This window comes from Anomaloglossus baeobatrachus, chromosome 5 (assembly GCF_048569485.1).
Source record: "Anomaloglossus baeobatrachus isolate aAnoBae1 chromosome 5, aAnoBae1.hap1, whole genome shotgun sequence".
In the NCBI taxonomy this organism is placed as follows: Eukaryota; Metazoa; Chordata; class Amphibia; order Anura; family Aromobatidae; genus Anomaloglossus; species Anomaloglossus baeobatrachus.
Window position 1 is genome coordinate 286,702,840 of NC_134357.1, and position 21,244 is coordinate 286,724,083.

At 41.3% G+C, this 21,244-nt stretch overlaps 37 non-coding genes across 37 annotated transcripts; all 37 read left to right on the forward strand.

Annotated features, from left to right (window-relative positions):
• The first annotated feature begins 153 nt into the window (after window positions 1–153).
• Window positions 154–235, forward strand: TRNAL-AAG (transfer RNA leucine (anticodon AAG)). Its single transcript has one exon. It is a non-coding gene; the product is annotated as a tRNA-Leu (tRNA).
• A 485-nt stretch (window positions 236–720) lies between these two features.
• On the forward strand, window positions 721–802 carry TRNAL-UAG (transfer RNA leucine (anticodon UAG)). The gene has a single exon. It is a non-coding gene; the product is annotated as a tRNA-Leu (tRNA).
• A 445-nt stretch (window positions 803–1,247) lies between these two features.
• TRNAL-AAG (transfer RNA leucine (anticodon AAG)) lies at window positions 1,248–1,329 on the forward strand. Its single transcript has one exon. It is a non-coding gene; the product is annotated as a tRNA-Leu (tRNA).
• Window positions 1,330–1,814: 485 nt separating this feature from the next.
• On the forward strand, window positions 1,815–1,896 carry TRNAL-UAG (transfer RNA leucine (anticodon UAG)). Its single transcript has one exon. It is a non-coding gene; the product is annotated as a tRNA-Leu (tRNA).
• A 445-nt stretch (window positions 1,897–2,341) lies between these two features.
• Window positions 2,342–2,423, forward strand: TRNAL-AAG (transfer RNA leucine (anticodon AAG)). Its single transcript has one exon. It is a non-coding gene; the product is annotated as a tRNA-Leu (tRNA).
• Window positions 2,424–2,908: 485 nt separating this feature from the next.
• Window positions 2,909–2,990, forward strand: TRNAL-UAG (transfer RNA leucine (anticodon UAG)). The gene has a single exon. It is a non-coding gene; the product is annotated as a tRNA-Leu (tRNA).
• A 445-nt stretch (window positions 2,991–3,435) lies between these two features.
• TRNAL-AAG (transfer RNA leucine (anticodon AAG)) lies at window positions 3,436–3,517 on the forward strand. Its single transcript has one exon. It is a non-coding gene; the product is annotated as a tRNA-Leu (tRNA).
• A 485-nt stretch (window positions 3,518–4,002) lies between these two features.
• On the forward strand, window positions 4,003–4,084 carry TRNAL-UAG (transfer RNA leucine (anticodon UAG)). Its single transcript has one exon. It is a non-coding gene; the product is annotated as a tRNA-Leu (tRNA).
• Window positions 4,085–4,529: 445 nt separating this feature from the next.
• TRNAL-AAG (transfer RNA leucine (anticodon AAG)) lies at window positions 4,530–4,611 on the forward strand. Its single transcript has one exon. It is a non-coding gene; the product is annotated as a tRNA-Leu (tRNA).
• Window positions 4,612–5,096: 485 nt separating this feature from the next.
• On the forward strand, window positions 5,097–5,178 carry TRNAL-UAG (transfer RNA leucine (anticodon UAG)). Its single transcript has one exon. It is a non-coding gene; the product is annotated as a tRNA-Leu (tRNA).
• Window positions 5,179–5,623: 445 nt separating this feature from the next.
• On the forward strand, window positions 5,624–5,705 carry TRNAL-AAG (transfer RNA leucine (anticodon AAG)). The gene has a single exon. It is a non-coding gene; the product is annotated as a tRNA-Leu (tRNA).
• Window positions 5,706–6,190: 485 nt separating this feature from the next.
• Window positions 6,191–6,272, forward strand: TRNAL-UAG (transfer RNA leucine (anticodon UAG)). The gene has a single exon. It is a non-coding gene; the product is annotated as a tRNA-Leu (tRNA).
• Window positions 6,273–7,284: 1,012 nt separating this feature from the next.
• Window positions 7,285–7,366, forward strand: TRNAL-UAG (transfer RNA leucine (anticodon UAG)). Its single transcript has one exon. It is a non-coding gene; the product is annotated as a tRNA-Leu (tRNA).
• A 445-nt stretch (window positions 7,367–7,811) lies between these two features.
• On the forward strand, window positions 7,812–7,893 carry TRNAL-AAG (transfer RNA leucine (anticodon AAG)). The gene has a single exon. It is a non-coding gene; the product is annotated as a tRNA-Leu (tRNA).
• A 485-nt stretch (window positions 7,894–8,378) lies between these two features.
• On the forward strand, window positions 8,379–8,460 carry TRNAL-UAG (transfer RNA leucine (anticodon UAG)). Its single transcript has one exon. It is a non-coding gene; the product is annotated as a tRNA-Leu (tRNA).
• Window positions 8,461–8,905: 445 nt separating this feature from the next.
• TRNAL-AAG (transfer RNA leucine (anticodon AAG)) lies at window positions 8,906–8,987 on the forward strand. The gene has a single exon. It is a non-coding gene; the product is annotated as a tRNA-Leu (tRNA).
• A 485-nt stretch (window positions 8,988–9,472) lies between these two features.
• Window positions 9,473–9,554, forward strand: TRNAL-UAG (transfer RNA leucine (anticodon UAG)). The gene has a single exon. It is a non-coding gene; the product is annotated as a tRNA-Leu (tRNA).
• Window positions 9,555–9,999: 445 nt separating this feature from the next.
• Window positions 10,000–10,081, forward strand: TRNAL-AAG (transfer RNA leucine (anticodon AAG)). Its single transcript has one exon. It is a non-coding gene; the product is annotated as a tRNA-Leu (tRNA).
• A 485-nt stretch (window positions 10,082–10,566) lies between these two features.
• Window positions 10,567–10,648, forward strand: TRNAL-UAG (transfer RNA leucine (anticodon UAG)). The gene has a single exon. It is a non-coding gene; the product is annotated as a tRNA-Leu (tRNA).
• Window positions 10,649–11,093: 445 nt separating this feature from the next.
• TRNAL-AAG (transfer RNA leucine (anticodon AAG)) lies at window positions 11,094–11,175 on the forward strand. The gene has a single exon. It is a non-coding gene; the product is annotated as a tRNA-Leu (tRNA).
• A 485-nt stretch (window positions 11,176–11,660) lies between these two features.
• On the forward strand, window positions 11,661–11,742 carry TRNAL-UAG (transfer RNA leucine (anticodon UAG)). Its single transcript has one exon. It is a non-coding gene; the product is annotated as a tRNA-Leu (tRNA).
• A 445-nt stretch (window positions 11,743–12,187) lies between these two features.
• TRNAL-AAG (transfer RNA leucine (anticodon AAG)) lies at window positions 12,188–12,269 on the forward strand. Its single transcript has one exon. It is a non-coding gene; the product is annotated as a tRNA-Leu (tRNA).
• Window positions 12,270–12,754: 485 nt separating this feature from the next.
• TRNAL-UAG (transfer RNA leucine (anticodon UAG)) lies at window positions 12,755–12,836 on the forward strand. Its single transcript has one exon. It is a non-coding gene; the product is annotated as a tRNA-Leu (tRNA).
• A 445-nt stretch (window positions 12,837–13,281) lies between these two features.
• TRNAL-AAG (transfer RNA leucine (anticodon AAG)) lies at window positions 13,282–13,363 on the forward strand. The gene has a single exon. It is a non-coding gene; the product is annotated as a tRNA-Leu (tRNA).
• A 485-nt stretch (window positions 13,364–13,848) lies between these two features.
• TRNAL-UAG (transfer RNA leucine (anticodon UAG)) lies at window positions 13,849–13,930 on the forward strand. The gene has a single exon. It is a non-coding gene; the product is annotated as a tRNA-Leu (tRNA).
• A 445-nt stretch (window positions 13,931–14,375) lies between these two features.
• On the forward strand, window positions 14,376–14,457 carry TRNAL-AAG (transfer RNA leucine (anticodon AAG)). The gene has a single exon. It is a non-coding gene; the product is annotated as a tRNA-Leu (tRNA).
• A 485-nt stretch (window positions 14,458–14,942) lies between these two features.
• TRNAL-UAG (transfer RNA leucine (anticodon UAG)) lies at window positions 14,943–15,024 on the forward strand. Its single transcript has one exon. It is a non-coding gene; the product is annotated as a tRNA-Leu (tRNA).
• A 445-nt stretch (window positions 15,025–15,469) lies between these two features.
• Window positions 15,470–15,551, forward strand: TRNAL-AAG (transfer RNA leucine (anticodon AAG)). The gene has a single exon. It is a non-coding gene; the product is annotated as a tRNA-Leu (tRNA).
• A 485-nt stretch (window positions 15,552–16,036) lies between these two features.
• On the forward strand, window positions 16,037–16,118 carry TRNAL-UAG (transfer RNA leucine (anticodon UAG)). Its single transcript has one exon. It is a non-coding gene; the product is annotated as a tRNA-Leu (tRNA).
• Window positions 16,119–16,563: 445 nt separating this feature from the next.
• On the forward strand, window positions 16,564–16,645 carry TRNAL-AAG (transfer RNA leucine (anticodon AAG)). The gene has a single exon. It is a non-coding gene; the product is annotated as a tRNA-Leu (tRNA).
• Window positions 16,646–17,130: 485 nt separating this feature from the next.
• On the forward strand, window positions 17,131–17,212 carry TRNAL-UAG (transfer RNA leucine (anticodon UAG)). The gene has a single exon. It is a non-coding gene; the product is annotated as a tRNA-Leu (tRNA).
• Window positions 17,213–17,657: 445 nt separating this feature from the next.
• Window positions 17,658–17,739, forward strand: TRNAL-AAG (transfer RNA leucine (anticodon AAG)). The gene has a single exon. It is a non-coding gene; the product is annotated as a tRNA-Leu (tRNA).
• A 485-nt stretch (window positions 17,740–18,224) lies between these two features.
• TRNAL-UAG (transfer RNA leucine (anticodon UAG)) lies at window positions 18,225–18,306 on the forward strand. Its single transcript has one exon. It is a non-coding gene; the product is annotated as a tRNA-Leu (tRNA).
• A 445-nt stretch (window positions 18,307–18,751) lies between these two features.
• TRNAL-AAG (transfer RNA leucine (anticodon AAG)) lies at window positions 18,752–18,833 on the forward strand. The gene has a single exon. It is a non-coding gene; the product is annotated as a tRNA-Leu (tRNA).
• Window positions 18,834–19,318: 485 nt separating this feature from the next.
• On the forward strand, window positions 19,319–19,400 carry TRNAL-UAG (transfer RNA leucine (anticodon UAG)). The gene has a single exon. It is a non-coding gene; the product is annotated as a tRNA-Leu (tRNA).
• A 445-nt stretch (window positions 19,401–19,845) lies between these two features.
• Window positions 19,846–19,927, forward strand: TRNAL-AAG (transfer RNA leucine (anticodon AAG)). Its single transcript has one exon. It is a non-coding gene; the product is annotated as a tRNA-Leu (tRNA).
• A 1,012-nt stretch (window positions 19,928–20,939) lies between these two features.
• On the forward strand, window positions 20,940–21,021 carry TRNAL-AAG (transfer RNA leucine (anticodon AAG)). Its single transcript has one exon. It is a non-coding gene; the product is annotated as a tRNA-Leu (tRNA).
• Window positions 21,022–21,244: the final 223 nt, after the last annotated feature.

The window sequence follows — 21,244 nt, forward strand, 5'->3', positions numbered from 1 at the left end:
CTTGTATATTTTGATGTTTAGGAAAAGACAATTCTCAGAATTATTGCTTTGTCTTTTTGGAGAGTGATATGCCCATTACCACACATACACTACTTTAAAATGAAATCAGCTATACTTGCCTTACTCCAAGGAAGTTGACACGGCTGTCATCCAGGTAGCATGGCCGAGCGGTCTAAGGCGCTGGATTAAGGCTCCAGTCTCTTTGGAGGCGTGGGTTCAAATCCCACTGCTGCCAGCTTTTGCAGTCAGGAAGTTCATGAAAAGTCGAATTTAATAGTAGATTGGGTTGTGCAAAGAACAATCTTGTGATGATGATCAAATTAGGTAAATCAGTGAGTTTTCAGAAATACCTGAACAGTTTTGCTATTTAATGGAGCAAGCATTTGCAGTGTCATGGTCGTGGAGTCTAGATGTGCTGGATTAAGGCTGCAGTCTCTTTGGGTGTGTGGGCTTGAATCCCTCTGCTGCCACCTCCACTACCTCTGAGGTTTTCAAATTCTTATCTCATGTAGCTTAATGATTTGCTTACTTTTAAATGAGCTTATCCTTTAATCTTTTCATATGATACTTGTACATTTTGATGTTTAGGAAAAGACAATTCTCAGAATTATTGCTTTGTCCTGTTGGAGAGAGATATGCCCGTTAGCACACATACACTACTTTAAAATAAAATCAGCTATACTTCCCTTACTCCAAGGACATTTTATCGCTTTTCACCCAGGTAGCATGGCCGAGCGGTCTAAGGCGCTGGATTTAGGCTCCAGTCTCTTTGGAGGCGTGGGTTCAAATCCCACTGCTGCCAGCTTTTAGTGTTGGGCAAAGAACAATCTTGTGACGATTAGCAAATTAGGTAAATCAGTGAGTTTTCAGAAATACCTTGACTGTGTCAGTATGGAATCGAGGAAGCATTTGCAGCAACATGGTTCGTGGGGTCTAGATGTGCTGGTTTAAGGTTGCAGTCTCTTTGGGTGTGTGGGTTTGAATCCCGCTGGTGCCACTCTTACTACCTCGGAGGTTTTCAAATTCTTATCTCATGTAGCGTAATGATTTGCTTACTTTTTACTGAGCTTATCCTTTAATCTTTTCATATGATACTTGTATATTTTGATGTTTAGGAAAAGACAATTCTCAGAATTATTGCTTTGTCTTTTTGGAGAGTGATATGCCCATTACCACACATACACTACTTTAAAATGAAATCAGCTATACTTGCCTTACTCCAAGGAAGTTGACACGGCTGTCATCCAGGTAGCATGGCCGAGCGGTCTAAGGCGCTGGATTAAGGCTCCAGTCTCTTTGGAGGCGTGGGTTCAAATCCCACTGCTGCCAGCTTTTGCAGTCAGGAAGTTCATGAAAAGTCGAATTTAATAGTAGATTGGGTTGTGCAAAGAACAATCTTGTGATGATGATCAAATTAGGTAAATCAGTGAGTTTTCAGAAATACCTGAACAGTTTTGCTATTTAATGGAGCAAGCATTTGCAGTGTCATGGTCGTGGAGTCTAGATGTGCTGGATTAAGGCTGCAGTCTCTTTGGGTGTGTGGGCTTGAATCCCTCTGCTGCCACCTCCACTACCTCTGAGGTTTTCAAATTCTTATCTCATGTAGCTTAATGATTTGCTTACTTTTAAATGAGCTTATCCTTTAATCTTTTCATATGATACTTGTACATTTTGATGTTTAGGAAAAGACAATTCTCAGAATTATTGCTTTGTCCTGTTGGAGAGAGATATGCCCGTTAGCACACATACACTACTTTAAAATAAAATCAGCTATACTTCCCTTACTCCAAGGACATTTTATCGCTTTTCACCCAGGTAGCATGGCCGAGCGGTCTAAGGCGCTGGATTTAGGCTCCAGTCTCTTTGGAGGCGTGGGTTCAAATCCCACTGCTGCCAGCTTTTAGTGTTGGGCAAAGAACAATCTTGTGACGATTAGCAAATTAGGTAAATCAGTGAGTTTTCAGAAATACCTGGACTGTGTCAGTATGGAATCGAGGAAGCATTTGCAGCAACATGGTTCGTGGGGTCTAGATGTGCTGGTTTAAGGTTGCAGTCTCTTTGGGTGTGTGGGTTTGAATCCCGCTGGTGCCACTCTTACTACCTCGGAGGTTTTCAAATTCTTATCTCATGTAGCGTAATGATTTGCTTACTTTTTACTGAGCTTATCCTTTAATCTTTTCATATGATACTTGTATATTTTGATGTTTAGGAAAAGACAATTCTCAGAATTATTGCTTTGTCTTTTTGGAGAGTGATATGCCCATTACCACACATACACTACTTTAAAATGAAATCAGCTATACTTGCCTTACTCCAAGGAAGTTGACACGGCTGTCATCCAGGTAGCATGGCCGAGCGGTCTAAGGCGCTGGATTAAGGCTCCAGTCTCTTTGGAGGCGTGGGTTCAAATCCCACTGCTGCCAGCTTTTGCAGTCAGGAAGTTCATGAAAAGTCGAATTTAATAGTAGATTGGGTTGTGCAAAGAACAATCTTGTGATGATGATCAAATTAGGTAAATCAGTGAGTTTTCAGAAATACCTGAACAGTTTTGCTATTTAATGGAGCAAGCATTTGCAGTGTCATGGTCGTGGAGTCTAGATGTGCTGGATTAAGGCTGCAGTCTCTTTGGGTGTGTGGGCTTGAATCCCTCTGCTGCCACCTCCACTACCTCTGAGGTTTTCAAATTCTTATCTCATGTAGCTTAATGATTTGCTTACTTTTAAATGAGCTTATCCTTTAATCTTTTCATATGATACTTGTACATTTTGATGTTTAGGAAAAGACAATTCTCAGAATTATTGCTTTGTCCTGTTGGAGAGAGATATGCCCGTTAGCACACATACACTACTTTAAAATAAAATCAGCTATACTTCCCTTACTCCAAGGACATTTTATCGCTTTTCACCCAGGTAGCATGGCCGAGCGGTCTAAGGCGCTGGATTTAGGCTCCAGTCTCTTTGGAGGCGTGGGTTCAAATCCCACTGCTGCCAGCTTTTAGTGTTGGGCAAAGAACAATCTTGTGACGATTAGCAAATTAGGTAAATCAGTGAGTTTTCAGAAATACCTTGACTGTGTCAGTATGGAATCGAGGAAGCATTTGCAGCAACATGGTTCGTGGGGTCTAGATGTGCTGGTTTAAGGTTGCAGTCTCTTTGGGTGTGTGGGTTTGAATCCCGCTGGTGCCACTCTTACTACCTCGGAGGTTTTCAAATTCTTATCTCATGTAGCGTAATGATTTGCTTACTTTTTACTGAGCTTATCCTTTAATCTTTTCATATGATACTTGTATATTTTGATGTTTAGGAAAAGACAATTCTCAGAATTATTGCTTTGTCTTTTTGGAGAGTGATATGCCCATTACCACACATACACTACTTTAAAATGAAATCAGCTATACTTGCCTTACTCCAAGGAAGTTGACACGGCTGTCATCCAGGTAGCATGGCCGAGCGGTCTAAGGCGCTGGATTAAGGCTCCAGTCTCTTTGGAGGCGTGGGTTCAAATCCCACTGCTGCCAGCTTTTGCAGTCAGGAAGTTCATGAAAAGTCGAATTTAATAGTAGATTGGGTTGTGCAAAGAACAATCTTGTGATGATGATCAAATTAGGTAAATCAGTGAGTTTTCAGAAATACCTGAACAGTTTTGCTATTTAATGGAGCAAGCATTTGCAGTGTCATGGTCGTGGAGTCTAGATGTGCTGGATTAAGGCTGCAGTCTCTTTGGGTGTGTGGGCTTGAATCCCTCTGCTGCCACCTCCACTACCTCTGAGGTTTTCAAATTCTTATCTCATGTAGCTTAATGATTTGCTTACTTTTAAATGAGCTTATCCTTTAATCTTTTCATATGATACTTGTACATTTTGATGTTTAGGAAAAGACAATTCTCAGAATTATTGCTTTGTCCTGTTGGAGAGAGATATGCCCGTTAGCACACATACACTACTTTAAAATAAAATCAGCTATACTTCCCTTACTCCAAGGACATTTTATCGCTTTTCACCCAGGTAGCATGGCCGAGCGGTCTAAGGCGCTGGATTTAGGCTCCAGTCTCTTTGGAGGCGTGGGTTCAAATCCCACTGCTGCCAGCTTTTAGTGTTGGGCAAAGAACAATCTTGTGACGATTAGCAAATTAGGTAAATCAGTGAGTTTTCAGAAATACCTTGACTGTGTCAGTATGGAATCGAGGAAGCATTTGCAGCAACATGGTTCGTGGGGTCTAGATGTGCTGGTTTAAGGTTGCAGTCTCTTTGGGTGTGTGGGTTTGAATCCCGCTGGTGCCACTCTTACTACCTCGGAGGTTTTCAAATTCTTATCTCATGTAGCGTAATGATTTGCTTACTTTTTACTGAGCTTATCCTTTAATCTTTTCATATGATACTTGTATATTTTGATGTTTAGGAAAAGACAATTCTCAGAATTATTGCTTTGTCTTTTTGGAGAGTGATATGCCCATTACCACACATACACTACTTTAAAATGAAATCAGCTATACTTGCCTTACTCCAAGGAAGTTGACACGGCTGTCATCCAGGTAGCATGGCCGAGCGGTCTAAGGCGCTGGATTAAGGCTCCAGTCTCTTTGGAGGCGTGGGTTCAAATCCCACTGCTGCCAGCTTTTGCAGTCAGGAAGTTCATGAAAAGTCGAATTTAATAGTAGATTGGGTTGTGCAAAGAACAATCTTGTGATGATGATCAAATTAGGTAAATCAGTGAGTTTTCAGAAATACCTGAACAGTTTTGCTATTTAATGGAGCAAGCATTTGCAGTGTCATGGTCGTGGAGTCTAGATGTGCTGGATTAAGGCTGCAGTCTCTTTGGGTGTGTGGGCTTGAATCCCTCTGCTGCCACCTCCACTACCTCTGAGGTTTTCAAATTCTTATCTCATGTAGCTTAATGATTTGCTTACTTTTAAATGAGCTTATCCTTTAATCTTTTCATATGATACTTGTACATTTTGATGTTTAGGAAAAGACAATTCTCAGAATTATTGCTTTGTCCTGTTGGAGAGAGATATGCCCGTTAGCACACATACACTACTTTAAAATAAAATCAGCTATACTTCCCTTACTCCAAGGACATTTTATCGCTTTTCACCCAGGTAGCATGGCCGAGCGGTCTAAGGCGCTGGATTTAGGCTCCAGTCTCTTTGGAGGCGTGGGTTCAAATCCCACTGCTGCCAGCTTTTAGTGTTGGGCAAAGAACAATCTTGTGACGATTAGCAAATTAGGTAAATCAGTGAGTTTTCAGAAATACCTGGACTGTGTCAGTATGGAATCGAGGAAGCATTTGCAGCAACATGGTTCGTGGGGTCTAGATGTGCTGGTTTAAGGTTGCAGTCTCTTTGGGTGTGTGGGTTTGAATCCCGCTGGTGCCACTCTTACTACCTCGGAGGTTTTCAAATTCTTATCTCATGTAGCGTAATGATTTGCTTACTTTTTACTGAGCTTATCCTTTAATCTTTTCATATGATACTTGTATATTTTGATGTTTAGGAAAAGACAATTCTCAGAATTATTGCTTTGTCTTTTTGGAGAGTGATATGCCCATTACCACACATACACTACTTTAAAATGAAATCAGCTATACTTGCCTTACTCCAAGGAAGTTGACACGGCTGTCATCCAGGTAGCATGGCCGAGCGGTCTAAGGCGCTGGATTAAGGCTCCAGTCTCTTTGGAGGCGTGGGTTCAAATCCCACTGCTGCCAGCTTTTGCAGTCAGGAAGTTCATGAAAAGTCGAATTTAATAGTAGATTGGGTTGTGCAAAGAACAATCTTGTGATGATGATCAAATTAGGTAAATCAGTGAGTTTTCAGAAATACCTGAACAGTTTTGCTATTTAATGGAGCAAGCATTTGCAGTGTCATGGTCGTGGAGTCTAGATGTGCTGGATTAAGGCTGCAGTCTCTTTGGGTGTGTGGGCTTGAATCCCTCTGCTGCCACCTCCACTACCTCTGAGGTTTTCAAATTCTTATCTCATGTAGCTTAATGATTTGCTTACTTTTAAATGAGCTTATCCTTTAATCTTTTCATATGATACTTGTACATTTTGATGTTTAGGAAAAGACAATTCTCAGAATTATTGCTTTGTCCTGTTGGAGAGAGATATGCCCGTTAGCACACATACACTACTTTAAAATAAAATCAGCTATACTTCCCTTACTCCAAGGACATTTTATCGCTTTTCACCCAGGTAGCATGGCCGAGCGGTCTAAGGCGCTGGATTTAGGCTCCAGTCTCTTTGGAGGCGTGGGTTCAAATCCCACTGCTGCCAGCTTTTAGTGTTGGGCAAAGAACAATCTTGTGACGATTAGCAAATTAGGTAAATCAGTGAGTTTTCAGAAATACCTTGACTGTGTCAGTATGGAATCGAGGAAGCATTTGCAGCAACATGGTTCGTGGGGTCTAGATGTGCTGGTTTAAGGTTGCAGTCTCTTTGGGTGTGTGGGTTTGAATCCCGCTGGTGCCACTCTTACTACCTCGGAGGTTTTCAAATTCTTATCTCATGTAGCGTAATGATTTGCTTACTTTTTACTGAGCTTATCCTTTAATCTTTTCATATGATACTTGTATATTTTGATGTTTAGGAAAAGACAATTCTCAGAATTATTGCTTTGTCTTTTTGGAGAGTGATATGCCCATTACCACACATACACTACTTTAAAATGAAATCAGCTATACTTGCCTTACTCCAAGGAAGTTGACACGGCTGTCATCCAGGTAGCATGGCCGAGCGGTCTAAGGCGATGGATTAAGGCTCCAGTCTCTTTGGAGGCGTGGGTTCAAATCCCACTGCTGCCAGCTTTTGCAGTCAGGAAGTTCATGAAAAGTCGAATTTAATAGTAGATTGGGTTGTGCAAAGAACAATCTTGTGATGATGATCAAATTAGGTAAATCAGTGAGTTTTCAGAAATACCTGAACAGTTTTGCTATTTAATGGAGCAAGCATTTGCAGTGTCATGGTCGTGGAGTCTAGATGTGCTGGATTAAGGCTGCAGTCTCTTTGGGTGTGTGGGCTTGAATCCCTCTGCTGCCACCTCCACTACCTCTGAGGTTTTCAAATTCGTATCTCATGTAGCTTAATGATTTGCTTACTTTTAAATGAGCTTATCCTTTAATCTTTTCATATGATACTTGTACATTTTGATGTTTAGGAAAAGACAATTCTCAGAATTATTGCTTTGTCCTGTTGGAGAGAGATATGCCCGTTAGCACACATACACTACTTTAAAATAAAATCAGCTATACTTCCCTTACTCCAAGGACATTTTATCGCTTTTCACCCAGGTAGCATGGCCGAGCGGTCTAAGGCGCTGGATTTAGGCTCCAGTCTCTTTGGAGGCGTGGGTTCAAATCCCACTGCTGCCAGCTTTTAGTGTTGGGCAAAGAACAATCTTGTGACGATTAGCAAATTAGGTAAATCAGTGAGTTTTCAGAAATACCTGGACTGTGTCAGTATGGAATCGAGGAAGCATTTGCAGCAACATGGTTCGTGGGGTCTAGATGTGCTGGTTTAAGGTTGCAGTCTCTTTGGGTGTGTGGGTTTGAATCCCGCTGGTGCCACTCTTACTACCTCGGAGGTTTTCAAATTCTTATCTCATGTAGCGTAATGATTTGCTTACTTTTTACTGAGCTTATCCTTTAATCTTTTCATATGATACTTGTATATTTTGATGTTTAGGAAAAGACAATTCTCAGAATTATTGCTTTGTCTTTTTGGAGAGTGATATGCCCATTACCACACATACACTACTTTAAAATGAAATCAGCTATACTTGCCTTACTCCAAGGAAGTTGACACGGCTGTCATCCAGGTAGCATGGCCGAGCGGTCTAAGGCGCTGGATTAAGGCTCCAGTCTCTTTGGAGGCGTGGGTTCAAATCCCACTGCTGCCAGCTTTTGCAGTCAGGAAGTTCATGAAAAGTCGAATTTAATAGTAGATTGGGTTGTGCAAAGAACAATCTTGTGATGATGATCAAATTAGGTAAATCAGTGAGTTTTCAGAAATACCTGAACAGTTTTGCTATTTAATGGAGCAAGCATTTGCAGTGTCATGGTCGTGGAGTCTAGATGTGCTGGATTAAGGCTGCAGTCTCTTTGGGTGTGTGGGCTTGAATCCCTCTGCTGCCACCTCCACTACCTCTGAGGTTTTCAAATTCTTATCTCATGTAGCTTAATGATTTGCTTACTTTTAAATGAGCTTATCCTTTAATCTTTTCATATGATACTTGTACATTTTGATGTTTAGGAAAAGACAATTCTCAGAATTATTGCTTTGTCCTGTTGGAGAGAGATATGCCCGTTAGCACACATACACTACTTTAAAATAAAATCAGCTATACTTCCCTTACTCCAAGGACATTTTATCGCTTTTCACCCAGGTAGCATGGCCGAGCGGTCTAAGGCGCTGGATTTAGGCTCCAGTCTCTTTGGAGGCGTGGGTTCAAATCCCACTGCTGCCAGCTTTTAGTGTTGGGCAAAGAACAATCTTGTGACGATTAGCAAATTAGGTAAATCAGTGAGTTTTCAGAAATACCTGGACTGTGTCAGTATGGAATCGAGGAAGCATTTGCAGCAACATGGTTCGTGGGGTCTAGATGTGCTGGTTTAAGGTTGCAGTCTCTTTGGGTGTGTGGGTTTGAATCCCGCTGGTGCCACTCTTACTACCTCGGAGGTTTTCAAATTCTTATCTCATGTAGCGTAATGATTTGCTTACTTTTTACTGAGCTTATCCTTTAATCTTTTCATATGATACTTGTATATTTTGATGTTTAGGAAAAGACAATTCTCAGAATTATTGCTTTGTCTTTTTGGAGAGTGATATGCCCATTACCACACATACACTACTTTAAAATGAAATCAGCTATACTTGCCTTACTCCAAGGAAGTTGACACGGCTGTCATCCAGGTAGCATGGCCGAGCGGTCTAAGGCGCTGGATTAAGGCTCCAGTCTCTTTGGAGGCGTGGGTTCAAATCCCACTGCTGCCAGCTTTTGCAGTCAGGAAGTTCATGAAAAGTCGAATTTAATAGTAGATTGGGTTGTGCAAAGAACAATCTTGTGATGATGATCAAATTAGGTAAATCAGTGAGTTTTCAGAAATACCTGAACAGTTTTGCTATTTAATGGAGCAAGCATTTGCAGTGTCATGGTCGTGGAGTCTAGATGTGCTGGATTAAGGCTGCAGTCTCTTTGGGTGTGTGGGCTTGAATCCCTCTGCTGCCACCTCCACTACCTCTGAGGTTTTCAAATTCTTATCTCATGTAGCTTAATGATTTGCTTACTTTTAAATGAGCTTATCCTTTAATCTTTTCATATGATACTTGTACATTTTGATGTTTAGGAAAAGACAATTCTCAGAATTATTGCTTTGTCCTGTTGGAGAGAGATATGCCCGTTAGCACACATACACTACTTTAAAATAAAATCAGCTATACTTCCCTTACTCCAAGGACATTTTATCGCTTTTCACCCAGGTAGCATGGCCGAGCGGTCTAAGGCGCTGGATTTAGGCTCCAGTCTCTTTGGAGGCGTGGGTTCAAATCCCACTGCTGCCAGCTTTTAGTGTTGGGCAAAGAACAATCTTGTGACGATTAGCAAATTAGGTAAATCAGTGAGTTTTCAGAAATACCTTGACTGTGTCAGTATGGAATCGAGGAAGCATTTGCAGCAACATGGTTCGTGGGGTCTAGATGTGCTGGTTTAAGGTTGCAGTCTCTTTGGGTGTGTGGGTTTGAATCCCGCTGGTGCCACTCTTACTACCTCGGAGGTTTTCAAATTCTTATCTCATGTAGCGTAATGATTTGCTTACTTTTTACTGAGCTTATCCTTTAATCTTTTCATATGATACTTGTATATTTTGATGTTTAGGAAAAGACAATTCTCAGAATTATTGCTTTGTCTTTTTGGAGAGTGATATGCCCATTACCACACATACACTACTTTAAAATGAAATCAGCTATACTTGCCTTACTCCAAGGAAGTTGACACGGCTGTCATCCAGGTAGCATGGCCGAGCGGTCTAAGGCGCTGGATTAAGGCTCCAGTCTCTTTGGAGGCGTGGGTTCAAATCCCACTGCTGCCAGCTTTTGCAGTCAGGAAGTTCATGAAAAGTCGAATTTAATAGTAGATTGGGTTGTGCAAAGAACAATCTTGTGATGATGATCAAATTAGGTAAATCAGTGAGTTTTCAGAAATACCTGAACAGTTTTGCTATTTAATGGAGCAAGCATTTGCAGTGTCATGGTCGTGGAGTCTAGATGTGCTGGATTAAGGCTGCAGTCTCTTTGGGTGTGTGGGCTTGAATCCCTCTGCTGCCACCTCCACTACCTCTGAGGTTTTCAAATTCTTATCTCATGTAGCTTAATGATTTGCTTACTTTTAAATGAGCTTATCCTTTAATCTTTTCATATGATACTTGTACATTTTGATGTTTAGGAAAAGACAATTCTCAGAATTATTGCTTTGTCCTGTTGGAGAGAGATATGCCCGTTAGCACACATACACTACTTTAAAATAAAATCAGCTATACTTCCCTTACTCCAAGGACATTTTATCGCTTTTCACCCAGGTAGCATGGCCGAGCGGTCTAAGGCGCTGGATTTAGGCTCCAGTCTCTTTGGAGGCGTGGGTTCAAATCCCACTGCTGCCAGCTTTTAGTGTTGGGCAAAGAACAATCTTGTGACGATTAGCAAATTAGGTAAATCAGTGAGTTTTCAGAAATACCTGGACTGTGTCAGTATGGAATCGAGGAAGCATTTGCAGCAACATGGTTCGTGGGGTCTAGATGTGCTGGTTTAAGGTTGCAGTCTCTTTGGGTGTGTGGGTTTGAATCCCGCTGGTGCCACTCTTACTACCTCGGAGGTTTTCAAATTCTTATCTCATGTAGCGTAATGATTTGCTTACTTTTTACTGAGCTTATCCTTTAATCTTTTCATATGATACTTGTATATTTTGATGTTTAGGAAAAGACAATTCTCAGAATTATTGCTTTGTCTTTTTGGAGAGTGATATGCCCATTACCACACATACACTACTTTAAAATGAAATCAGCTATACTTGCCTTACTCCAAGGAAGTTGACACGGCTGTCATCCAGGTAGCATGGCCGAGCGGTCTAAGGCGCTGGATTAAGGCTCCAGTCTCTTTGGAGGCGTGGGTTCAAATCCCACTGCTGCCAGCTTTTGCAGTCAGGAAGTTCATGAAAAGTCGAATTTAATAGTAGATTGGGTTGTGCAAAGAACAATCTTGTGATGATGATCAAATTAGGTAAATCAGTGAGTTTTCAGAAATACCTGAACAGTTTTGCTATTTAATGGAGCAAGCATTTGCAGTGTCATGGTCGTGGAGTCTAGATGTGCTGGATTAAGGCTGCAGTCTCTTTGGGTGTGTGGGCTTGAATCCCTCTGCTGCCACCTCCACTACCTCTGAGGTTTTCAAATTCTTATCTCATGTAGCTTAATGATTTGCTTACTTTTAAATGAGCTTATCCTTTAATCTTTTCATATGATACTTGTACATTTTGATGTTTAGGAAAAGACAATTCTCAGAATTATTGCTTTGTCCTGTTGGAGAGAGATATGCCCGTTAGCACACATACACTACTTTAAAATAAAATCAGCTATACTTCCCTTACTCCAAGGACATTTTATCGCTTTTCACCCAGGTAGCATGGCCGAGCGGTCTAAGGCGCTGGATTTAGGCTCCAGTCTCTTTGGAGGCGTGGGTTCAAATCCCACTGCTGCCAGCTTTTAGTGTTGGGCAAAGAACAATCTTGTGACGATTAGCAAATTAGGTAAATCAGTGAGTTTTCAGAAATACCTGGACTGTGTCAGTATGGAATCGAGGAAGCATTTGCAGCAACATGGTTCGTGGGGTCTAGATGTGCTGGTTTAAGGTTGCAGTCTCTTTGGGTGTGTGGGTTTGAATCCCGCTGGTGCCACTCTTACTACCTCGGAGGTTTTCAAATTCTTATCTCATGTAGCGTAATGATTTGCTTACTTTTTACTGAGCTTATCCTTTAATCTTTTCATATGATACTTGTATATTTTGATGTTTAGGAAAAGACAATTCTCAGAATTATTGCTTTGTCTTTTTGGAGAGTGATATGCCCATTACCACACATACACTACTTTAAAATGAAATCAGCTATACTTGCCTTACTCCAAGGAAGTTGACACGGCTGTCATCCAGGTAGCATGGCCGAGCGGTCTAAGGCGCTGGATTAAGGCTCCAGTCTCTTTGGAGGCGTGGGTTCAAATCCCACTGCTGCCAGCTTTTGCAGTCAGGAAGTTCATGAAAAGTCGAATTTAATAGTAGATTGGGTTGTGCAAAGAACAATCTTGTGATGATGATCAAATTAGGTAAATCAGTGAGTTTTCAGAAATACCTGAACAGTTTTGCTATTTAATGGAGCAAGCATTTGCAGTGTCATGGTCGTGGAGTCTAGATGTGCTGGATTAAGGCTGCAGTCTCTTTGGGTGTGTGGGCTTGAATCCCTCTGCTGCCACCTCCACTACCTCTGAGGTTTTCAAATTCTTATCTCATGTAGCTTAATGATTTGCTTACTTTTAAATGAGCTTATCCTTTAATCTTTTCATATGATACTTGTACATTTTGATGTTTAGGAAAAGACAATTCTCAGAATTATTGCTTTGTCCTGTTGGAGAGAGATATGCCCGTTAGCACACATACACTACTTTAAAATAAAATCAGCTATACTTCCCTTACTCCAAGGACATTTTATCGCTTTTCACCCAGGTAGCATGGCCGAGCGGTCTAAGGCGCTGGATTTAGGCTCCAGTCTCTTTGGAGGCGTGGGTTCAAATCCCACTGCTGCCAGCTTTTAGTGTTGGGCAAAGAACAATCTTGTGACGATTAGCAAATTAGGTAAATCAGTGAGTTTTCAGAAATACCTTGACTGTGTCAGTATGGAATCGAGGAAGCATTTGCAGCAACATGGTTCGTGGGGTCTAGATGTGCTGGTTTAAGGTTGCAGTCTCTTTGGGTGTGTGGGTTTGAATCCCGCTGGTGCCACTCTTACTACCTCGGAGGTTTTCAAATTCTTATCTCATGTAGCGTAATGATTTGCTTACTTTTTACTGAGCTTATCCTTTAATCTTTTCATATGATACTTGTATATTTTGATGTTTAGGAAAAGACAATTCTCAGAATTATTGCTTTGTCTTTTTGGAGAGTGATATGCCCATTACCACACATACACTACTTTAAAATGAAATCAGCTATACTTGCCTTACTCCAAGGAAGTTGATACGGCTGTCATCCAGGTAGCATGGCCGAGCGGTCTAAGGCGCTGGATTAAGGCTCCAGTCTCTTTGGAGGCGTGGGTTCAAATCCCACTGCTGCCAGCTTTTGCAGTCAGGAAGTTCATGAAAAGTCGAATTTAATAGTAGATTGGGTTGTGCAAAGAACAATCTTGTGATGATGATCAAATTAGGTAAATCAGTGAGTTTTCAGAAATACCTGAACAGTTTTGCTATTTAATGGAGCAAGCATTTGCAGTGTCATGGTCGTGGAGTCTAGATGTGCTGGATTAAGGCTGCAGTCTCTTTGGGTGTGTGGGCTTGAATCCCTCTGCTGCCACCTCCACTACCTCTGAGGTTTTCAAATTCTTATCTCATGTAGCTTAATGATTTGCTTACTTTTAAATGAGCTTATCCTTTAATCTTTTCATATGATACTTGTACATTTTGATGTTTAGGAAAAGACAATTCTCAGAATTATTGCTTTGTCCTGTTGGAGAGAGATATGCCCGTTAGCACACATACACTACTTTAAAATAAAATCAGCTATACTTCCCTTACTCCAAGGACATTTTATCGCTTTTCACCCAGGTAGCATGGCCGAGCGGTCTAAGGCGCTGGATTTAGGCTCCAGTCTCTTTGGAGGCGTGGGTTCAAATCCCACTGCTGCCAGCTTTTAGTGTTGGGCAAAGAACAATCTTGTGACGATTAGCAAATTAGGTAAATCAGTGAGTTTTCAGAAATACCTGGACTGTGTCAGTATGGAATCGAGGAAGCATTTGCAGCAACATGGTTCGTGGGGTCTAGATGTGCTGGTTTAAGGTTGCAGTCTCTTTGGGTGTGTGGGTTTGAATCCCGCTGGTGCCACTCTTACTACCTCGGAGGTTTTCAAATTCTTATCTCATGTAGCGTAATGATTTGCTTACTTTTTACTGAGCTTATCCTTTAATCTTTTCATATGATACTTGTATATTTTGATGTTTAGGAAAAGACAATTCTCAGAATTATTGCTTTGTCTTTTTGGAGAGTGATATGCCCATTACCACACATACACTACTTTAAAATGAAATCAGCTATACTTGCCTTACTCCAAGGAAGTTGACACGGCTGTCATCCAGGTAGCATGGCCGAGCGGTCTAAGGCGCTGGATTAAGGCTCCAGTCTCTTTGGAGGCGTGGGTTCAAATCCCACTGCTGCCAGCTTTTGCAGTCAGGAAGTTCATGAAAAGTCGAATTTAATAGTAGATTGGGTTGTGCAAAGAACAATCTTGTGATGATGATCAAATTAGGTAAATCAGTGAGTTTTCAGAAATACCTGAACAGTTTTGCTATTTAATGGAGCAAGCATTTGCAGTGTCATGGTCGTGGAGTCTAGATGTGCTGGATTAAGGCTGCAGTCTCTTTGGGTGTGTGGGCTTGAATCCCTCTGCTGCCACCTCCACTACCTCTGAGGTTTTCAAATTCTTATCTCATGTAGCTTAATGATTTGCTTACTTTTAAATGAGCTTATCCTTTAATCTTTTCATATGATACTTGTACATTTTGATGTTTAGGAAAAGACAATTCTCAGAATTATTGCTTTGTCCTGTTGGAGAGAGATATGCCCGTTAGCACACATACACTACTTTAAAATAAAATCAGCTATACTTCCCTTACTCCAAGGACATTTTATCGCTTTTCACCCAGGTAGCATGGCCGAGCGGTCTAAGGCGCTGGATTTAGGCTCCAGTCTCTTTGGAGGCGTGGGTTCAAATCCCACTGCTGCCAGCTTTTAGTGTTGGGCAAAGAACAATCTTGTGACGATTAGCAAATTAGGTAAATCAGTGAGTTTTCAGAAATACCTGGACTGTGTCAGTATGGAATCGAGGAAGCATTTGCAGCAACATGGTTCGTGGGGTCTAGATGTGCTGGTTTAAGGTTGCAGTCTCTTTGGGTGTGTGGGTTTGAATCCCGCTGGTGCCACTCTTACTACCTCGGAGGTTTTCAAATTCTTATCTCATGTAGCGTAATGATTTGCTTACTTTTTACTGAGCTTATCCTTTAATCTTTTCATATGATACTTGTATATTTTGATGTTTAGGAAAAGACAATTCTCAGAATTATTGCTTTGTCTTTTTGGAGAGTGATATGCCCATTACCACACATACACTACTTTAAAATGAAATCAGCTATACTTGCCTTACTCCAAGGAAGTTGACACGGCTGTCATCCAGGTAGCATGGCCGAGCGGTCTAAGGCGCTGGATTAAGGCTCCAGTCTCTTTGGAGGCGTGGGTTCAAATCCCACTGCTGCCAGCTTTTGCAGTCAGGAAGTTCATGAAAAGTCGAATTTAATAGTAGATTGGGTTGTGCAAAGAACAATCTTGTGATGATGATCAAATTAGGTAAATCAGTGAGTTTTCAGAAATACCTGAACAGTTTTGCTATTTAATGGAGCAAGCATTTGCAGTGTCATGGTCGTGGAGTCTAGATGTGCTGGATTAAGGCTGCAGTCTCTTTGGGTGTGTGGGCTTGAATCCCTCTGCTGCCACCTCCACTACCTCTGAGGTTTTCAAATTCTTATCTCATGTAGCTTAATGATTTGCTTACTTTTAAATGAGCTTATCCTTTAATCTTTTCATATGATACTTGTACATTTTGATGTTTAGGAAAAGACAATTCTCAGAATTATTGCTTTGTCCTGTTGGAGAGAGATATGCCCGTTAGCACACATACACTACTTTAAAATAAAATCAGCTATACTTCCCTTACTCCAAGGACATTTTATCGCTTTTCACCCAGGTAGCATGGCCGAGCGGTCTAAGGCGCTGGATTTAGGCTCCAGTCTCTTTGGAGGCGTGGGTTCAAATCCCACTGCTGCCAGCTTTTAGTGTTGGGCAAAGAACAATCTTGTGACGATTAGCAAATTAGGTAAATCAGTGAGTTTTCAGAAATACCTTGACTGTGTCAGTATGGAATCGAGGAAGCATTTGCAGCAACATGGTTCGTGGGGTCTAGATGTGCTGGTTTAAGGTTGCAGTCTCTTTGGGTGTGTGGGTTTGAATCCCGCTGGTGCCACTCTTACTACCTCGGAGGTTTTCAAATTCTTATCTCATGTAGCGTAATGATTTGCTTACTTTTTACTGAGCTTATCCTTTAATCTTTTCATATGATACTTGTATATTTTGATGTTTAGGAAAAGACAATTCTCAGAATTATTGCTTTGTCTTTTTGGAGAGTGATATGCCCATTACCACACATACACTACTTTAAAATGAAATCAGCTATACTTGCCTTACTCCAAGGAAGTTGACACGGCTGTCATCCAGGTAGCATGGCCGAGCGGTCTAAGGCGCTGGATTAAGGCTCCAGTCTCTTTGGAGGCGTGGGTTCAAATCCCACTGCTGCCAGCTTTTGCAGTCAGGAAGTTCATGAAAAGTCGAATTTAATAGTAGATTGGGTTGTGCAAAGAACAATCTTGTGATGATGATCAAATTAGGTAAATCAGTGAGTTTTCAGAAATACCTGAACAGTTTTGCTATTTAATGGAGCAAGCATTTGCAGTGTCATGGTCGTGGAGTCTAGATGTGCTGGATTAAGGCTGCAGTCTCTTTGGGTGTGTGGGCTTGAATCCCTCTGCTGCCACCTCCACTACCTCTGAGGTTTTCAAATTCTTATCTCATGTAGCTTAATGATTTGCTTACTTTTAAATGAGCTTATCCTTTAATCTTTTCATATGATACTTGTACATTTTGATGTTTAGGAAAAGACAATTCTCAGAATTATTGCTTTGTCCTGTTGGAGAGAGATATGCCCGTTAGCACACATACACTACTTTAAAATAAAATCAGCTATACTTCCCTTACTCCAAGGACATTTTATCGCTTTTCACCCAGGTAGCATGGCCGAGCGGTCTAAGGCGCTGGATTTAGGCTCCAGTCTCTTTGGAGGCGTGGGTTCAAATCCCACTGCTGCCAGCTTTTAGTGTTGGGCAAAGAACAATCTTGTGACGATTAGCAAATTAGGTAAATCAGTGAGTTTTCAGAAATACCTGGACTGTGTCAGTATGGAATCGAGGAAGCATTTGCAGCAACATGGTTCGTGGGGTCTAGATGTGCTGGTTTAAGGTTGCAGTCTCTTTGGGTGTGTGGGTTTGAATCCCGCTGGTGCCACTCTTACTACCTCGGAGGTTTTCAAATTCTTATCTCATGTAGCGTAATGATTTGCTTACTTTTTACTGAGCTTATCCTTTAATCTTTTCATATGATACTTGTATATTTTGATGTTTAGGAAAAGACAATTCTCAGAATTATTGCTTTGTCTTTTTGGAGAGTGATATGCCCATTACCACACATACACTACTTTAAAATGAAATCAGCTATACTTGCCTTACTCCAAGGAAGTTGACACGGCTGTCATCCAGGTAGCATGGCCGAGCGGTCTAAGGCGCTGGATTAAGGCTCCAGTCTCTTTGGAGGCGTGGGTTCAAATCCCACTGCTGCCAGCTTTTGCAGTCAGGAAGTTCATGAAAAGTCGAATTTAATAGTAGATTGGGTTGTGCAAAGAACAATCTTGTGATGATGATCAAATTAGGTAAATCAGTGAGTTTTCAGAAATACCTGAACAGTTTTGCTATTTAATGGAGCAAGCATTTGCAGTGTCATGGTCGTGGAGTCTAGATGTGCTGGATTAAGGCTGCAGTCTCTTTGGGTGTGTGGGCTTGAATCCCTCTGCTGCCACCTCCACTACCTCTGAGGTTTTCAAATTCTTATCTCATGTAGCTTAATGATTTGCTTACTTTTAAATGAGCTTATCCTTTAATCTTTTCATATGATACTTGTACATTTTGATGTTTAGGAAAAGACAATTCTCAGAATTATTGCTTTGTCCTGTTGGAGAGAGATATGCCCGTTAGCACACATACACTACTTTAAAATAAAATCAGCTATACTTCCCTTACTCCAAGGACATTTTATCGCTTTTCACCCAGGTAGCATGGCCGAGCGGTCTAAGGCGCTGGATTTAGGCTCCAGTCTCTTTGGAGGCGTGGGTTCAAATCCCACTGCTGCCAGCTTTTAGTGTTGGGCAAAGAACAATCTTGTGACGATTAGCAAATTAGGTAAATCAGTGAGTTTTCAGAAATACCTTGACTGTGTCAGTATGGAATCGAGGAAGCATTTGCAGCAACATGGTTCGTGGGGTCTAGATGTGCTGGTTTAAGGTTGCAGTCTCTTTGGGTGTGTGGGTTTGAATCCCGCTGGTGCCACTCTTACTACCTCGGAGGTTTTCAAATTCTTATCTCATGTAGCGTAATGATTTGCTTACTTTTTACTGAGCTTATCCTTTAATCTTTTCATATGATACTTGTATATTTTGATGTTTAGGAAAAGACAATTCTCAGAATTATTGCTTTGTCTTTTTGGAGAGTGATATGCCCATTACCACACATACACTACTTTAAAATGAAATCAGCTATACTTGCCTTACTCCAAGGAAGTTGACACGGCTGTCATCCAGGTAGCATGGCCGAGCGGTCTAAGGCGCTGGATTAAGGCTCCAGTCTCTTTGGAGGCGTGGGTTCAAATCCCACTGCTGCCAGCTTTTGCAGTCAGGAAGTTCATGAAAAGTCGAATTTAATAGTAGATTGGGTTGTGCAAAGAACAATCTTGTGATGATGATCAAATTAGGTAAATCAGTGAGTTTTCAGAAATACCTGAACAGTTTTGCTATTTAATGGAGCAAGCATTTGCAGTGTCATGGTCGTGGAGTCTAGATGTGCTGGATTAAGGCTGCAGTCTCTTTGGGTGTGTGGGCTTGAATCCCTCTGCTGCCACCTCCACTACCTCTGAGGTTTTCAAATTCTTATCTCATGTAGCTTAATGATTTGCTTACTTTTAAATGAGCTTATCCTTTAATCTTTTCATATGATACTTGTACATTTTGATGTTTAGGAAAAGACAATTCTCAGAATTATTGCTTTGTCCTGTTGGAGAGAGATATGCCCGTTAGCACACATACACTACTTTAAAATAAAATCAGCTATACTTCCCTTACTCCAAGGACATTTTATCGCTTTTCACCCAGGTAGCATGGCCGAGCGGTCTAAGGCGCTGGATTTAGGCTCCAGTCTCTTTGGAGGCGTGGGTTCAAATCCCACTGCTGCCAGCTTTTAGTGTTGGGCAAAGAACAATCTTGTGACGATTAGCAAATTAGGTAAATCAGTGAGTTTTCAGAAATACCTTGACTGTGTCAGTATGGAATCGAGGAAGCATTTGCAGCAACATGGTTCGTGGGGTCTAGATGTGCTGGTTTAAGGTTGCAGTCTCTTTGGGTGTGTGGGTTTGAATCCCGCTGGTGCCACTCTTACTACCTCGGAGGTTTTCAAATTCTTATCTCATGTAGCGTAATGATTTGCTTACTTTTTACTGAGCTTATCCTTTAATCTTTTCATATGATACTTGTATATTTTGATGTTTAGGAAAAGACAATTCTCAGAATTATTGCTTTGTCTTTTTGGAGAGTGATATGCCCATTACCACACATACACTACTTTAAAATGAAATCAGCTATACTTGCCTTACTCCAAGGAAGTTGACACAGCTGTCATCCAGGTAGCATGGCCGAGCGGTCTAAGGCGCTGGATTAAGGCTCCAGTCTCTTTGGAGGCGTGGGTTCAAATCCCACTGCTGCCAGCTTTTGCAGTCAGGAAGTTCATGAAAAGTCGAATTTAATAGTAGATTGGGTTGTGCAAAGAACAATCTTGTGATGATGATCAAATTAGGTAAATCAGTGAGTTTTCAGAAATACCTGAACAGTTTTGCTATTTAATGGAGCAAGCATTTGCAGTGTCATGGTCGTGGAGTCTAGATGTGCTGGATTAAGGCTGCAGTCTCTTTGGGTGTGTGGGCTTGAATCCCTCTGCTGCCACCTCCACTACCTCTGAGGTTTTCAAATTCTTATCTCATGTAGCTTAATGATTTGCTTACTTTTAAATGAGCTTATCCTTTAATCTTTTCATATGATACTTGTACATTTTGATGTTTAGGAAAAGACAATTCTCAGAATTATTGCTTTGTCCTGTTGGAGAGAGATATGCCCGTTAGCACACATACACTACTTTAAAATAAAATCAGCTATACTTCCCTTACTCCAAGGACATTTTATCGCTTTTCACCCAGGTAGCATGGCCGAGCCGTCTAAGGCGCTGGATTTAGGCTCCAGTCTCTTTGGAGGCGTGGGTTCAAATCCCACTGCTGCCAGCTTTTAGTGTTGGGCAAAGAACAATCTTGTGACGATTAGCAAATTAGGTAAATCAGTGAGTTTTCAGAAATACCTTGACTGTGTCAGTATGGAATCGAGGAAGCATTTGCAGCAACATGGTTCGTGGGGTCTAGATGTGCTGGTTTAAGGTTGCAGTCTCTTTGGGTGTGTGGGTTTGAATCCCGCTGGTGCCACTCTTACTACCTCGGAGGTTTTCAAATTCTTATCTCATGTAGCGTAATGATTTGCTTACTTTTTACTGAGCTTATCCTTTAATCTTTTCATATGATACTTGTATATTTTGATGTTTAGGAAAAGACAATTCTCAGAATTATTGCTTTGTCTTTTTGGAGAGTGATATGCCCATTACCACACATACACTACTTTAAAATGAAATCAGCTATACTTGCCTTACTCCAAGGAAGTTGACACGGCTGTCATCCAGGTAGCATGGCCGAGCGGTCTAAGGCGCTGGATTAAGGCTCCAGTCTCTTTGGAGGCGTGGGTTCAAATCCCACTGCTGCCAGCTTTTGCAGTCAGGAAGTTCATGAAAAGTCGAATTTAATAGTAGATTGGGTTGTGCAAAGAACAATCTTGTGATGATGATCAAATTAGGTAAATCAGTGAGTTTTCAGAAATACCTGAACAGTTTTGCTATTTAATGGAGCAAGCATTTGCAGTGTCATGGTCGTGGAGTCTAGATGTGCTGGATTAAGGCTGCAGTCTCTTTGGGTGTGTGGGCTTGAATC